Source organism: Heterodontus francisci, chromosome 18, assembly GCF_036365525.1.
Source record: "Heterodontus francisci isolate sHetFra1 chromosome 18, sHetFra1.hap1, whole genome shotgun sequence".
NCBI classification, from domain to species: domain Eukaryota; kingdom Metazoa; phylum Chordata; class Chondrichthyes; order Heterodontiformes; family Heterodontidae; genus Heterodontus; species Heterodontus francisci.
Window position 1 is genome coordinate 16,717,856 of NC_090388.1, and position 15,684 is coordinate 16,733,539.

Here is a 15,684-nt window from a genome sequence, read left to right on the forward strand (position 1 = left end):
ATAAACTAGTTGCAATGTATTTGAACTTTGTTTTTCCTTGTGTGGAATAAAGTAGCAACACAGCATACAATGGAAATTAGTAATGTAAATGTCAGTGATGGATGCTGTCATTTTGTTACCTTTTTATTTATAGTTGCAGCACTGAAACAGGCCCTTCGGCCCACCGAGTCTGTGCTGACCAACAACCACCCATTTATACTAATCCTACATTAATCCCATATTCCCTACCACATCCCCACCATTCTCCTACCACCTACTTACACTAGGGGCAATTTACAATGGCCAATTTACCTAACAACCTGCAAGTCTTTGGCTGTGGGAGGAAACCGGAGCACCCGGCAGAAACCCACGTGGTCACAGGGAGAACGGGCAAACTCCGCACAGGCAGTATCCGGAACTGAACCTGGGTCGCTGGAGGCTGTGAGGCTGTGGTGCTAACCACTGCGCCACTGTGCCGCCCATGACTCTAGCAAGGTTGCATTTATTGAGCATCCCTTGTGACTTTCTAAGCAAAAGGTTATGGTGGTCTTTCTACTTTGTTGTGACAGTCCAAATGATTGGCTTGCTTGTCAAGAGTCAACCGCGCAGTGTGAAACTGGCGTCATGTGTAATCCAGAATGGTTATGGGTGGGGGGGCCCATCCCTGCAAAACAGTCCAGCCCCCAAACTCCCAGATTTATTGAATTCAATTTCACAACTTGCCGTGGTGGGTATGAACTCACAACCACTGGGATATTTGTCTCGCACCATATCCTTCACTTGCTCTTCTTTAGTGAGGCCTGTTTGTATCGCAAAGTTGTGGAGCTTGCAGCAGGTGACAATGATCTTCAGAATCCTGTGGCCAGGTGAGAGTACTGTAAGGTGCTATCTGATCTGATGAAACATCTCGAAATACAAATGGTAGTTGAATCTTGTTGTATCTGCACTCTGACTTTGTCCGAGATGGCCACGAGGTGGCATTAGATGGATTGAAGAGTGTAGCCTTGGTCTCCAAGGTGCTGTTCCTCAATGTTTTTATCACCTAATAACAGTGGGACTGATGATTTGTGTGAAATGAAAGTGTTGTCGCTGTTGCCAGGGAAGTAGGGCATTGATGTACACAACACAGTGTCAGTGTCTGCAGTGATGGAGTGGGCCTCTCTTTGTTCATGTATACTATTCAGCTGTGCCTTGGGCCTCATGGGTGACAAAGATTCCACCTCCATACTTTTGAAATTCAGCAGTTTGGTAAAATTGGACAGGCCCCCTCCTGCCAGTGTTGCAGATCAGTGAGAAAGGTCAGGTTGGCCATGTTGAATAAAGAATCAGTTACTTATCTGATATAATTTTGGACAGCAAAGTGGCTGATACTGCTGATGGCTCCTGCATCAACCAGGAAGGCATAAAATGCCAGATCTTGACAGTCAATGGCATTTCCTGTCACCAAGGTCGTCTACAGATTTTCTTGAAGCAGATGGTACAGCTCTGTAACTACTTCCCTGTTGAACCAGAGCCTCTAGAAGCAGTGCTCCTCAGTCACTGCTTGGCAGCATGTGCCTAGGCTGTGGATATGACAAGTGGCATGGTGGTGATTCCAGACAGTATGTTTTTGGTGTTACCTTATATCTCTGGCAGCCCTTCTCTGCTCCTTCTCTGCTTCCTTCAGTAAAACAAGGGATAGGGGTGAACTGAAAGCCATCCCTTTGTTGTATACTTTCTATTAGCAACATCTGATTGACACTACTGCAGTTTCCTGACCTATTAACAACCTGCCTGAGATCTAACACTTGTTTCACATTGATGAGATTGATGAATTGCATGTGCAATGTTTGAAGAAAATGATTTTTCCGGCTCTTTCCTTAACAAATAATAATTCCTCTAATTTTCATGAATAACAAGTGTATGCATTATTGTGCACCATCTTTTATTGACAATCAGAATAAGGTCACATTCTAACTCAACGCATGCAAGCTCAATTTGTTTGGACCAACTGTATCAGTGATACTCCCCTTGGGGACACTTGCTAGGAACTGAATGTTTGTTTTGTGGCATTGGGGAACCTGATGCCACTTACTTATTCTGACAACATAGTGCAACACCCACTCAGAAGCCCTGCAGCAATTCCATTACAGGCATTCAGCAGGTACATGAACTCTGGGATCCACAAAATAGGTGGTAAATATCACCCAATTGCCACTGGTATAATGCTTTCTACCAACAGCAGTTTCTAGACTATATTCATTTTGTGTGGTGATATTTTGCAATGTAAAAAAAAATGGAAAAGTAACGTCAGGATATCCCAAAGTGTTTTACAGCTAATTAATTACTCTTGAACTGTAGGCAGTGTTGTAATGTAGAGAAATCTAGCAGTCATTTTGCACACATTCTGATTCCATGGCACTGCTCATGATACTAGAAGATAGACAGAGATGAGGGAGGCCACACAAGACATCTTAGCTCATCCTGAATGATCACATCATCTAGCTATCTCTTCAATGACTATAAGGTTTCACCTCCATTACCTTATCCCAAAGGCCATTAAAGTGTCCATTATTTTAAGTTCTGACCTCTGTTGTAAACTTTCATTTCTTCAGTTTTAACCTAAGTCTCTTTGTTCCTATATCCCATGAAGTAGTGTTCCCAATTAACCTTATTTATGCCTTCTAATATCTTGTTCATCATGACAGTTTTAAAATTCTCAAGCTTGTTTTCAAATCATGGCTTTGCTGCTCCCTATCTTTGCAGCCTCCTCCAACACTGAAACCCTCCGAGATCTCTGTACTCCTCCAATTCTGGCCTCTTACATCTCTGCTTTTCATCATCCCATCATTGGCGACCATGCCTTCAGGTGCTAAGCTCTGGATTTCCCTCCCTAAACGTTTCCACCTCTCTACATCTCTCTCTTCTTTTAAGGCATTCTGTAAAACCTACCTCTTTGACCAAGCATTTGGTTTCCATTTGTATGTGGCTCGGTGTCAAATTTTGTTTGACAATCGCTCCTGTGAAGCACCTTGGGATGTTTTACTATGTTAAAGGTGCTACAGAAATGCAGTTGCTGTTATTGTATACTTCTATATCCCAATTACCGCCTCTCAAGTCTGAAAGAACCCCAGTTTCTTCAAAATTTCCTCATTGAAGAACGACACGGAGTTCTCCTGGTGTCTTGTCCAACATTCCACCGACAACCAATACCACCAACAACAGGTAACTGGTCTTTCTGTTCATTGTCATTTATGGGATCATGCTGTGTGCAAAATGGATGCTGCATTTGCTAACATACCAATAGTTACTAAACTTCATTGTGTGTGAAACACTGAAGTAATTATGAGAGACAGGATAAGGCTCCATATAAATGCATTCCTTTTCGTTATATATTGATGTTTGTATCACTGTGTCATTTCCTTGCTGCAAGCTTGATGCCTCAGTGAGATTCCAATATTTGCAACGTGGCCAATTCCTTTCACATCTCACTGATTCTCTTTTTTAAAGATTCTCTTTGCTCCCTCCTTATAACTGTTTCTGCTTCTGAGATTATTTGCTTCTTTGAGTCCCTGTGTTTTTCTTTTATGTAAGAGAATGCTACTTATTAGCTTATGTAGAGGTTTCATCTCCTTATTATGCACCGTGAGTGAATTAGCTGAGTTGCTTTGCTCTATTTAAGCCATTTACAGGTGTGTGTGACTTCACTTTGTATGCTTTTGTCAAGTTCAGATATATTGGAACTGAATCTAAGCAGAATATAACTTAAAGCGCTGGTGAAGCATTCATTAACCATCACAATAGCCATGTAAACATTACAATTAACACATGATGCGTCAATCCAACTACAGAATGTTTGTTCGCATGTTAATAGGGGGAGCAAAAGATTCCTAAAATGCCTGCTTCTGTGAAGAGAACCTTCAGATTATGATGGATGGTGTGAGGGAATGGTGAAATGATTTATCTGGTCAGAAGAGCAACTCCCTAATAAACTGAGGAACCGTGGGGTGGGGAGAACATAGTGTCGCTTACATGCTGCACTTGGAAGGTTGTGCGGCAGAAAATATTCAATTTGACATGAGGACGATTGTCAGCCTTCTGTAATTATCTCAATTATCTTGCAGCCTACCCAAGAAAGTTGCAGCAGTCAGACAAGTTTACCTAAACAGTATTATTCATCCAAATCTATCCCCAGTGTGTTCAAAGTAGAACACTTGGAAACATAATGAGAATACTTCCAAAGCATTAGAACAGGGAGAGATGCAAAGTGGGTGCCGAGAAAGATTGGTGACTGACCACCCGGAACTCATGCTACAAAAGTACTCGGCTCTTTGAACTTCATAGAATCATACAGCACAGGAGGAGGCTCTTCGACTTATTGTGCCTGTGCCAGTTTTAAGTTCACTTAAGGTATTTAACATTCTATTCTATTATGCCTAGCAACATATACTGTAGTCAGCAATGTCCTCTTCTCTCAGAAAAATTCCTTCCCATATAATGCACACTTTTCTTTCCAGAAAAAAAAACTGTCACCAACAGGTGCAGCAGCACAGAGAAACTAATGGTGACACTCAACAAATAAAACCCTTTCCTGTTTTGAGGCCCTCATGGAGATTATAAACTGGGAGACCGTACAGCGCCCAAGCAATGTTGAGGCAACAATTTGCATGGTTTATGCAATGATAATTGCATCCATTCACTGTGACAATGATTTCGACTTCCATCAGTTAAAAAGCAATGTTTGTACAACACTACCAAAATCTACCATGCATTGTCATTGCAACCTCAATATACATAACAATGCAACCATCACAGGGGCAATTTTCTGACACTTACAATTGTGTGCAGCAGACATCAGAATTCTGGTTATGTGCTCTCAGCAGACAAGGTTTCTTGCTGGGAGTACAAAGCTGGAAAATTATCCTTCAAGTGCCAGTTTTTTTTTTCCCATAGAAAGCCGACAAACACATGAGGCAGAAGTGACAACTATGAATCCATTATGGAAGACTGTTCAGCATCTCATTGATATTGTGGCAACAATGCACCAGGTTTATGCAATGAGTGGAACAATTTAGCTGACCATTCCAGATCACCCCCATCACTTGAAGCAGGCAGCAGCCCAGCCACAGACACTTCAAAGGATTTTAATGAGTTTGAGGAAGAAATACAGATTGAGTCAGTGATTGCAAGTCAGGACAGAGCAGAAGAGGGGTTGTAACTGGATTGATTCCTGCTCAGTGGAAGAGTCTCAGTTGCTTTGGTGATTCTCGGGTCACTGGTGAAAAGGTACTTCAGCAAGTTATCTGCTCTATGGACTGCCATTGAGCAGTAAATAACATGAGTGGTGCCTCAGGTACACCAGAAGGGGAGTCTCGCAATAATGAGGCTTTATAATAGTATTTAAGCTTCATAACATTCGTGCCACACAAGTGCCAGGCAATGACCATCTCCAACAAGAGAGAATCTAACCATTTCCCCTTGACATTCATTGGCATTACCATCGCCGAATCCCCCACTGTCAACATCCTAGGGGCTACCATTGACCAGAAACTGAACTGGAGTAGTCCGATAAATACCATGGCTACAAGAGCAGGTCAGAGGCTAGGAATCCTACAGTGAGTAACTCATCTCATGACTCCCCAAAGCCTGTCCACCATCTACAAGGCACAAGTCAGGAGTGTGATGGAATACTCTCCACTTGCCTGGATGGGTGCAGCTCCAACAACACTCAAGAAACTTGACACCATCCAGGACAAAGCAACCCGCTTGATTAGCATCCACAAACATTCACTCGCTCCACCACCAGCGCACAGTGGCAGCAGTGTGTACCATCTACAAGACGCACTGCAGCAACGCACCAAGGCTCCTTAGACAGCACCTTCCAAACCTGCGACTTCTACCAACTAGAAGGACAAGGGCAGCAAATGCATGGGAACACCCCTCCAAGTCACACACCATCCTGACTTGGAACTATATCGCCATTCCTTCACTGTCGCTGGGTCAAAATCCTGGAACTCCCTTCCTAACAGCACTGTGGGTATACCTACCTCACGTGGACTGCAGCGGATCAATAAGGCAGCTCACCACCACCTTCTCAAGGGCAATTAGGGATGGACAATAAATGCTGGCCTAGCCAGCGACGCCCACATCCCATGAATGAATAAAAAGAAAATGTCCAATGCTAAAGTGAGAGAAGAAACAGACTTTCCTGACCGGTGAAAGTGGATTGGGTTATTTTAGGGTTCATATGCACATAGGAATCAAATTTCCCATGGGAAATCTCCCCAAGTAACTTTGTCAGAAGATCATCAGAAAATCCAGAGAAGTCTATGGAAATTCTACCCCATGAACTTTAACATTGAAGAAATATGGACATCAAAGTTTGTATTTAAGCATTTATCCACTCAAGCGATCTCACAACAGAGTGCAGCTGGAGCAAAATAACTGAAATCCCAAAAGTCTCAGGAATCTGGACACAACTGAAAAAATGCCATTGTATTTAATAATCTAAAATTAAACTGTCTATATAGCTAGGGCTTTTGTTTTGTTACCTTTGATGGCAGTGCATGCATGGTGTGCTCTTGAACGTAATCTATTGTTCCTTCTATGTTCTTCTCCAGTGGCAGGAATAAGTCATTTGGCTGGCTGTTAGATGTCAGTGACAGTCTCTTGGGAATAAAAAAGAAAGACTTGCGTATACATAGCATCTTTCATGACCTCAAGCTGTCCTGAAGCACTTTACAGCCAATTAAGTACTTTGGAATATCATACTGGGGTGGTTATGCTTCCTGGTGCGGTGCCATGATCTGGTCTGCAACGACTTATGCTTTGTGAGATGATGCAATGGTGGCTGCCTGCTCCTAATTGCTTTCTGTCTCATCTTCTGTCATTTGGGGAGGGTTGGAGCATGCCAGATGTTGTGTTGCCCTGAGAGGCAGTAGCCTCATCCATGCCATTTGGTGCTGAGCCCTCTCCACACTGACTAATGAACTGGATGGGAGCAAACGGCTGGGTGGCAATGAGGGCCATAAAGCCCTCCGTAATTAATATCTGCATCTAACTGTCCAGCATGTGGAGACTAGAGAAAAAAGCTGCCTTTTGGACATTGGAGTGCAAGGCCTCTATAGCTGCAGTCTGAACATTCATGAAAGAAACTTGTTACGATCCCGTTAGGGACTGTTAACTTTGAAAAAGAGGAAGTCAAATTCCCAGTTATTACTGAAAGAATTATGCCACAAGATTTCATGTTTTAAACAAAAAACTACTGTACAAGAGTTAAAGCAAAACACTATTAACTTAACACTACAATTTGGAAACATTTATATTTTAAACTTAAAATCTTAACAGAACATGAAGTCTTATGCTTTAAACTCTAAATCTCAACAGATGCTCCTGTTTGACTGTTACTTCCACCCCCAAAATTTCCCTATACGCTACAGGATCTTGGTGACTAATCCAAAGTGTACCACAGCTCTTCGGAATTCACTTTGATTTCCTTAATTTCCCAGCCGTCTTCTGAGGTATGAAATCACCTCCTAAATCTGGACTTCCCAGCTTAAGCAAGGGCCTGCCTCAAAACAGAAACACTGTAGTCCCGATGGCCTCTCTGCTCCTGAATCCAACTGGCTTCCAAAAGCCAACTGACTGTGTCAGCAAGCACACTGATCAAATAACCAATAGGCACCCCCTGCATCATCTATCTCCATAGCAATGTGGTACATATGGGGTGTCTCAGATAGCAATTTAAATTGATTATTTCCAACTCCAACTCTTTTAATATTTTAATAATTAAATTAACTAAATTTAATAATTTAAACCCGTTATTGAGGTAGCTTCAGACACACTGTCTCCATCAACAAATTAAGAAGAGTTCCCATTGTGTAGGATCTTTACACTTTCCAATATGATACAAAATAAACATGGGCCACTCTTTTATTTGTAACCACTCTAGGCTTGTTTGCCAGCTTCTCAAACCATTTGTGTTGCATTAAAAAAAAATTCAGTTTCCAAATTAAAAGTTACCTCTAGAAAATTAATACAAACCATGAACCAGGCGGTCATAACAGACTCCAACTGAGGTTCATCACTTTATTACCCATTTGAAAGTATTATATCCATAAGACATCAGAACTTGTGGATATAAAAAAGGCATAAGGAAAGTATATATTTACCAAAGATTTGAAGACTCGGTTAAAAATATTATAACCTTAGCATAATTAAGATGTGCCATTGGTTCCTTCACAATCCCAGCATGTATCTATCAAGCATCCCCAGACCAACCTGACTGGGAAATGGCAGAATGCTTATAATATTGAAGCCTAAATGTATCTCCAATGAAAATTGGTCAATGCCAGACTTATCTGATTGAAGTGTTAATCTACAATTCAGCTGTACAGGTCTAAAACTGAGTCTGAATGCATTATTGATCATGACCCTGAACAGATTTATAAATTTGAAAATCCAACTGGAATTCTTTTCCAGATAATTCATTAAATGCCCTTGAATTCCTGCTAAGAAGGGAGAGGGGTTGTCAAACCTCTCATCCAGCATTGCTTTTATGCATGCCCTTACTTTGAGGTGGCAGAGTTTACATTTTCATGATTAAAATGCGCAGCCTGTCTCGACAAAAAATATAGTTATCCAGAGTGTATACATAATGAGAGATAAAATGGGGGCAAAATTGGTCAAAGTAGAAAATAAGTCACGGCATGGTGTAAAACAAGCAGGTAATTTGCTATCAGCTCATTTTACGGTACTAGTGGTGACTAATTTCATCCCCAATGGCTTTCTTTATTTTGGCTGAAACAAGTGGCAATTCAAACCATTCTTTTTGCAAGTTGGGCTCTAGAGACTCCAAAACATCATCTAATTTGGATCATGCCGATCAGCACTCTGCAACAGATTTTTTTCACATTATTGCACTAAACAAGCCCATTGATCCAATGCAGATGAAATTGACAGAAATCTGGCTGATGGTCTTCTGGCTGTAATCCTCTCAAGTCAGTCCAGTTGCATTTTTGCTCCTCTACATTTGCACATCAGGAATGCTTTGTCTTTTCCAAAACAAATTGTTGTATCCATGTATAACTTGGGGCATAGACTGCCATGTAGTATGAATATTCACTCCTTTGAAACGTTAGAAGGAAAGTTGGATAGAGAACACCGGTTCATTAGGCATGTAGGTTTTTGCATATTCAGTCAGCCTATTGTTCTATAATCAATAAAATAACTACAAGGAACAGAAATGAAGATGCTTCCAATGCAAGAACTGCTGATCGGTACTCAACACCTACATGCTCTATTCCCAACTGTACTACACAAATACTTGTACTTTCTGAGTTTAAAAATAGGTTATATGATATTTAATTGGTAGATGACACCACAGGATTAGCAGAGACACAAAAAAAAGAAAACTTCAGCAGTAATCTGTTACGAGGGTCCCTTTCAACCTTCACCTAATTTTACTGTAATAGGGTTTAATTTTAAACACACCGTGTTTTGAGCTCCCCCTTGTTGAATCCTTGTTCACCGCTTTCCAATTATAAGGTAAAGAAATGAGCACTAACAGGCTTTCTTCGGTTTAAAGAAGAAAAGTGAAATTTATCAAAACTTAAACATAAAGTCTAATTCGGTTAATGCCTACGATACACGACATGCCCACGCTAGCATGCATATGTGATACGCACATGCAAATAGAGACAGAAAAGAGAAGAAAAATAAAGTGTTGAAGTTTGAGGCAATATCTGAAGAGTTTCTTGTTACTGTGTTTTGAGCTCACTGTAGAGTCTTTTTGTAGGTAATTCGTGCTTGTAGGTAATTCTTGCTTTTCTTTGGGGCCCTGTATTCTTCTTAAACCTTGTTCACTGTAGGAGACTTTTCTCTCTTGGGGTTCTTCTGCCTTCAATGGATTTCAAAGCTGATGAGAAAGATATGAAAGTGGACAGGAGAGAGATGTTCTCAATCCAGGAGCCAGTAGCTTTCTGCAGTACAAAACTCTGTGGCAAGTTCAAATTCCTGCAACAGCCAGTTAGTCATGTGACTAAACTGGTCTGACCATGTCATCTGTGTTGTGGGATCAAGGACTGGTTCCTTCGTTCCAACACTGTCTGATAGAATGCAAAAAAACGTCTTTTCAGCCAGGGGCTTGGCAACCCCTTGTAATAGGCCTTCTTCGCAGCACCAATTTGAAGTTTAATGTCCATGTGGCAAAATTAATGTGCCTCATCCTTGGCAGTTGGGCCTGCATGACAAATCCTAAAAGAGATAATGTGGACACAGGGTGGCCTACCCTTCAAAGTTGAATAGAGCCAAAGAAACAAATTGCATCTGACAAAAAGCCACTGCTGTTGTCTCTGTAGAGGTCAAGTCTTTCATGTTCTTGAGCATTGACCCACAAATCCCATCAAGGTGAAAAAAATCTTACATTTTCCAGCCTGTTCTCCAGTGTGAGGTAGCTCAAGAGTGACCATCAGTCTGAATTGAAGTCAGGTCTTTGCTGTCTGCTCTGCGATGCATCCCAAACTCTATGTCCAGCAAAGAGGGATTTTTTTTAAATTCATCTCATGGGATGTGGGTGGCACTGTCAAGGACAGCATTTGTTGCCCATCCCTAATTGCGCAGTGGTTAGCACCGCAGCCTCACAGCTCCAGGGACCCGGGTTCAATTCTGGGTACCGTCTGTGTGGAGTTTGCAAGTTCTCCCTGTGTCTGCGTGGGTTTTCGCCGGGTGCTCCGGTTTCCTCCCACCGCCAAAAGACTTGCAGGTGATAGGTAAATTGGCTGTTACAAATTGCCCCTAGTGTAGATAGGTGGTAGGGCATATGGGATTACTGTAGGGTTAGTATCAATGGGTGGTTGTTGGTCGGCACAGACTTGGTGGGCTGAAGGGCCTGTTTCAGTGCTGTATCTCTAAATAAAAAAAAACTGAATTCAGAGGGCAGTTAAGAGTCAACCACATTACTGTGGGTCTGGAGTCACATGTAGTCCAGACCAGGTAAGGACTGCAGGTTTCAATGGTAGTTACCATTACTGAGAGTAGCTTTCAATTCCAGACTTTTAAAAAAAATTAATAAGTTGAATTTAAATTCCACCAGCTACTATGGCAGGAATTGAACCCATGTCCCCAGCATATAATAAAAGCAAAATACTGCGGATGCTGGAAATCTGAAATAAAAACAAGAAATGCTGGAATCACTCAGCAGGTCTGGCAGCATCTGTGGAAAGAGAAGCAGAGTTAACGTTTCGGGTCAGTGACCCTTCATCCGAACTCAGCATATCCCCAGTATATAACTTGGGTTGCTGGATTACTAATCCAGTGACATTACCACTACACCACCCTTTAAACAAGTGCTGTCCAGGTGGTTTAGGTACAGCTGCAGTGCTATTAACTTGAGATATAACTGAAGCATCTCTATGTCAGCAGGCATTTCAGAAAAAGATAGCCGTGCTGTAAAACCTCGCACATACTCTTGAGGGAGACAGAGACTTAGGTTTTAATCATTAACCAGTCCTTAAAATCGAGATGGAAGCCTTTCACTCACCTTCTAACCTTGACACGTCGGTACCTGGTGGCAATGTTAACAACACAGAAAATATTCAACAATGACAAAGTAACGTTAATGACACAATTCATCATTATCCTTGTTTGGTGACTGTTGTCTCAGAAGTTCGGCACCGCGGGTTTCGATTTTTAAATACTTATGGAATCTGATCAGGTTATCATTTATGATCAATTTGATAAATCCAGAAAAAAAATTGAAATGACACCCCCCCCCCCCCCCGCCCCCGTCCACCTTCCTTATCGAAAAGCCTTTCTTTCCAAACAGCGGACCAACATCTCACAATATTTATCACAGCCAATGTTATTGCTGGTGTGTTTACTGTCTGACTATTGGCAATGAATGGACTTTGCGATCTCCTGCTTGTGTTGTAGTTTAGTCCAGCCTGTGCTGAGTTTCACGAATTTATTATTCAGCCCATGTTTTGAGTGAGGCTGAGTCCTTCCCTAACACCACCCCTCAGCCCCCCTCCTACTCCCCTACCCCGCCCCCATTACATCCTTGACAGGTTGAAGCGGGGGTGGAGAGCGAGTGGCACCCATGAGGTCTCTAGTGTACTAGAAACATATTACCTATTAATTGCTCTACCCTCTAGATAACGAACAGAGACCTGACAAGCAGCCAGATCAGCCAGGATACACTTCCTGTCCAGCCTGCATTCATTTAGAGAGAAAAAAAAACCCACACGCACATGAGAAAGAAACTGCCCACGACATTACTTGGAGTCTTCGTAACACACTTGGCAGGAGACCTTCATGTCGCTTTGACGGGACAACTGGAGAGGGAGTTGTGTGTGTGTGTGGGGGGTGAGGAAGAAAGGAGGATGTGAGATTTCTCCGCCGCTGTCCCGAAAAATTCTTTTGAGATCTACATGGATACAGATTTCCGGGAGGTGAATCGATCTGTCCAATCGGCTTTCCTAAAAGAGAGCGGGGGGAAACTACAGGAGGAAAGCGAGCCGATCCGAGATGGAATGAGCTAGGTAACTGCTGCAAGAATCCAGCTGGCGCTAAGACCCCCTCATCGCGATCGCTGTGATCTCAGTAAGATTTAGCTGTTGGGGGGCGACTTGTTATTTTTTTTGTGTGTTGCTTAGTTTATGCCAGATACAAAGGCAGAGAGGAAGAAATAGAAAGCGAGGGAGAGAGAAAGAAAGGGAGGAATGAGCCGAAAAAGACAGCGTTAGAGTGGGACTATTGGAAACCGTTTCCACTTAGGTAAAATTACAGCGGAGATGGTCTTTTTTTCTATCTAGAATGCAGGGAGAAGCTCAAACTTCGCCTTCCTTAACGTAAAGGTGGAGGATAGGTATCGCCCCAGGAAGGAGGGGCTGCAGGTAGGTGACAAAAGTGGAGAGATGTTGCATTAAGAAGGGATCGTTGTGTCATATTTTTAACAATGCACTTCACTCAGTCGTCACGAGTACACGGACAGGTACAGACAACGTAACCATAGCCAACAAACCGGAAAATATTTTAAGGCATTGGGATCACACCAAAGGATAACTGCTTGGACTATGAAAACGGTAAAAAAAAAGGATTGAAATCGACATAAAATTATTTTAAGTGGAATTCAAAACTGACAGCGTGAAGATCGTCATCGCATGACATGGCTTTTTAAAACCTGGGACGTGTTTTATTGCGTTTCAATTTCCAACCAGATGTACCTTTACTTTCTCTCGGTTTACTGGGATATTTGTGGTTAACAGGTTCTTCACAGCCAGCGTCCCGTGTGGGGGTTTGATTTATCTGAGTGCTTTTCTGTCTGGATGAGTGTGGCAAGTGTCGGAAAGTGTGAATGACTGTGTATGTGAAAATGTTTGCGAGCGAGTGTGTTTTGTTGAGATTGTCAATGCGACAGTGTACAAGTCTGCGACGTGTGACAGGTGCGTGTGTAAGAATATGCGAAAGGGCAAGAATCCCTGTTTGTGTGTATCGATGAGTATATGAGTCTCCAGCTCCATTGTGTGTTGGGGTGGGTTGTGTGTGTGTTCGTGTGCCGTGGTTGTGTGTGAGTGATTATGATCATGTGTGTGTGTGTGTATGGGATCATGTATATGTGCGAGAGACTGTATATGACTATGTGTGTGTGTGTTTGTGTATCTAGGTGTGTGTATGCGTGCGCAGCTGTGTTTGTGTGTATGTCAATGTGTGTATTTATGAGTCTGTGTATGAGAATATGCAAGGCTGTGTGTGAATGAGAATATGAGAGTGTGAGGCTGCGTGTATGAGTAGACGAGAGTGTGTAAGGTGTGTGCAAGGCTGTGTATGAGAGTGTGAGGTTATGTGTGTATGAGCATAGATGAGTGTGTGTAAGGCTGTGTGTGTGAGAGAGAGTAAATGAGGGTGTGTGTATAAGAATATGAGAGTTTGTGAGGCTGCGTGCGTGAGAGAGCAGATGAGAGTGCGTGAGGCCGTGTGTGTGTGAATAGATGAGTGTGTGAGGCTACATATGTATGAGAGTAGATGAGAGTTTGTGAAGCTGTGTGTGTGAGTAGATGAAAGTGTGTGGCTGTGTGTGAGAGTAGATGAGAGTGTGTGAGGCTGTGTGTATGAGTAGATGGGAGTGTGTGAGGCTGTGTGTATGAGTAGATGGGAGTGTGTGAATAGATGAGAGTGTGTGAGGCTGTGTGAGAGAGTAGATGAGAATATGCGAGGCTGTGTGTGTGAGTAGATGAGAGTGTGCGAGGCTGTGTATGAGAGAGTAGATGAGAGTGTGCGAGGCTGTGAGAGAGTAGATGAGAGTGTGCGAGGCTGTGTATGAGAGTAGATGAGAATGTGCGAGGCTGTGAGAGAGTAGATGAGAGTGTGCGAGGCTGTGTATGAGAGAGTAGATGAGAGTGTGTGAGGCTGTGTGTATGAGTAGATGGGAGTGTGTGAATAGATGAGAGTGTGCGAGGCTGTGTATGAGAGAGTAGATGAGAGTGTGTGAGGCTGTGTGTATGAGTAGATGGGAGTGTGTGAATAGATGAGAGTGTGTGAGGCTGTGTGAGAGAGTAGATGAGAGTGTGTGAGGCTGTGTGAGTGTGAGTAGATGAGAGTGTGTGAGAGTAGATGAGAGTGTGTGAGGCTGTGTGTGAGAGTAGATGAGAGTGTGCGAGGCTGTGTATGAGAGAGTAGATGAGAGTGTGCGAGGCTGTGAGAGAGTAGATGAGAGTGTGTGAGGCTGTGTGAGTGTGAGTAGATGAGAGTGTGTGAGGCTGTGTGTATGAGAGAGTAGATGAGAGTGTGCGAGGCTGTGAGAGAGTAGATGAGAGTGTGTGAGGCTGTGTGAGAGAGTAGATGAGAGTGTGTGAGGCTGTGTGAGTGTGAGTAGATGAGAGTGTGTGAGGCTGTGTGTATGAGAGAGTAGATGAGAGTGTGCGAGGCTGTGAGAGAGTAGATGAGAGTGTGCGAGGCTGTGTATGAGAGTAGATGAGAATGTGCGAGGCTGTGTGTGTGAGTGTAGATGAGAGTGTGTGAGGCTGTGTGTATGAGAGAGTAGATGAGAGTGTGTGAGGCTGTGTATGAGAGTAGAGAGTGGGTTAGGCTGTGTGTGTATGATAGTGTATGAACAATCAAATTCTGTACAAGGTATTCTTAAAAAACGGTTCCACCATGGTGCACCGGTCTTTTTGTGTTAGAATTCCAGCAACAGAATGAACAGTTGTGAATCAAATCCTCGGACTCCAGCCCCTCTGATCTTATACGGGAGTGAAGTATAATCCTACACTTCATTCAGTATCAATAAACATCTAAAGCTCACAGGTCCTTCTGCAAATGTGAGTGGAAGATGTGCCAGGAAGAGGCAGGATATTTTGAAAAAGGAAGCAGCGAGATAAAAATGATAAAGCTTTGCTAACAATCGTGTGCCGGTTATCATTCCACTGACAATTACCTACCCCACTTCAGGTCTTTCCTTATCAAGCCAATCTTTCATTTGGCTGTTTATCTCTTAGAAACTTATAAAACAGAGGGAGGCCCTTTGGTCCATCGTGCCTGTCCTGGCTCTTTGAAAGTGCAAACCAAATAGTCCTACTCCCCTTCTCTTTCCCCATAGCCCTGCGCATTTTTCCCCCTTGCTGTCTGGCCTGGAATTGCCTGAAATGCAAAGGCCAAGCAGCAATGGACAAAATGTTTGGATTTAACAGGCGCCTCCCACACATACCAATGTTTTATGGACCTTCACAT

General features: G+C 42.8%; 1 protein-coding gene across 9 annotated transcripts in view; it reads left to right on the forward strand.

Moving 5' to 3' along the window:
• Positions 1 to 15,684, forward strand: part of LOC137379802 (chemokine-like protein TAFA-2) — a 264,057-nt gene that overhangs the window by 30,358 nt on the left and 218,015 nt on the right. For 3 of the 9 annotated variants that reach the window (XR_010976910.1, XR_010976909.1, XR_010976911.1), the window contains exon 1: positions 12,020 to 12,497. The exons of 1 other annotated variant lie outside the window; for it this stretch is intronic. The gene's annotated coding sequence lies outside the window, so the exon portion shown is untranslated. Of the gene's footprint in view, positions 1 to 12,015; positions 12,559 to 12,629; positions 12,733 to 15,684 lie in introns of those variants that run through there. 5 more of the 9 variants (XR_010976915.1, XR_010976916.1, XM_068051181.1 and 2 more) reach the window with 5 other exon arrangements.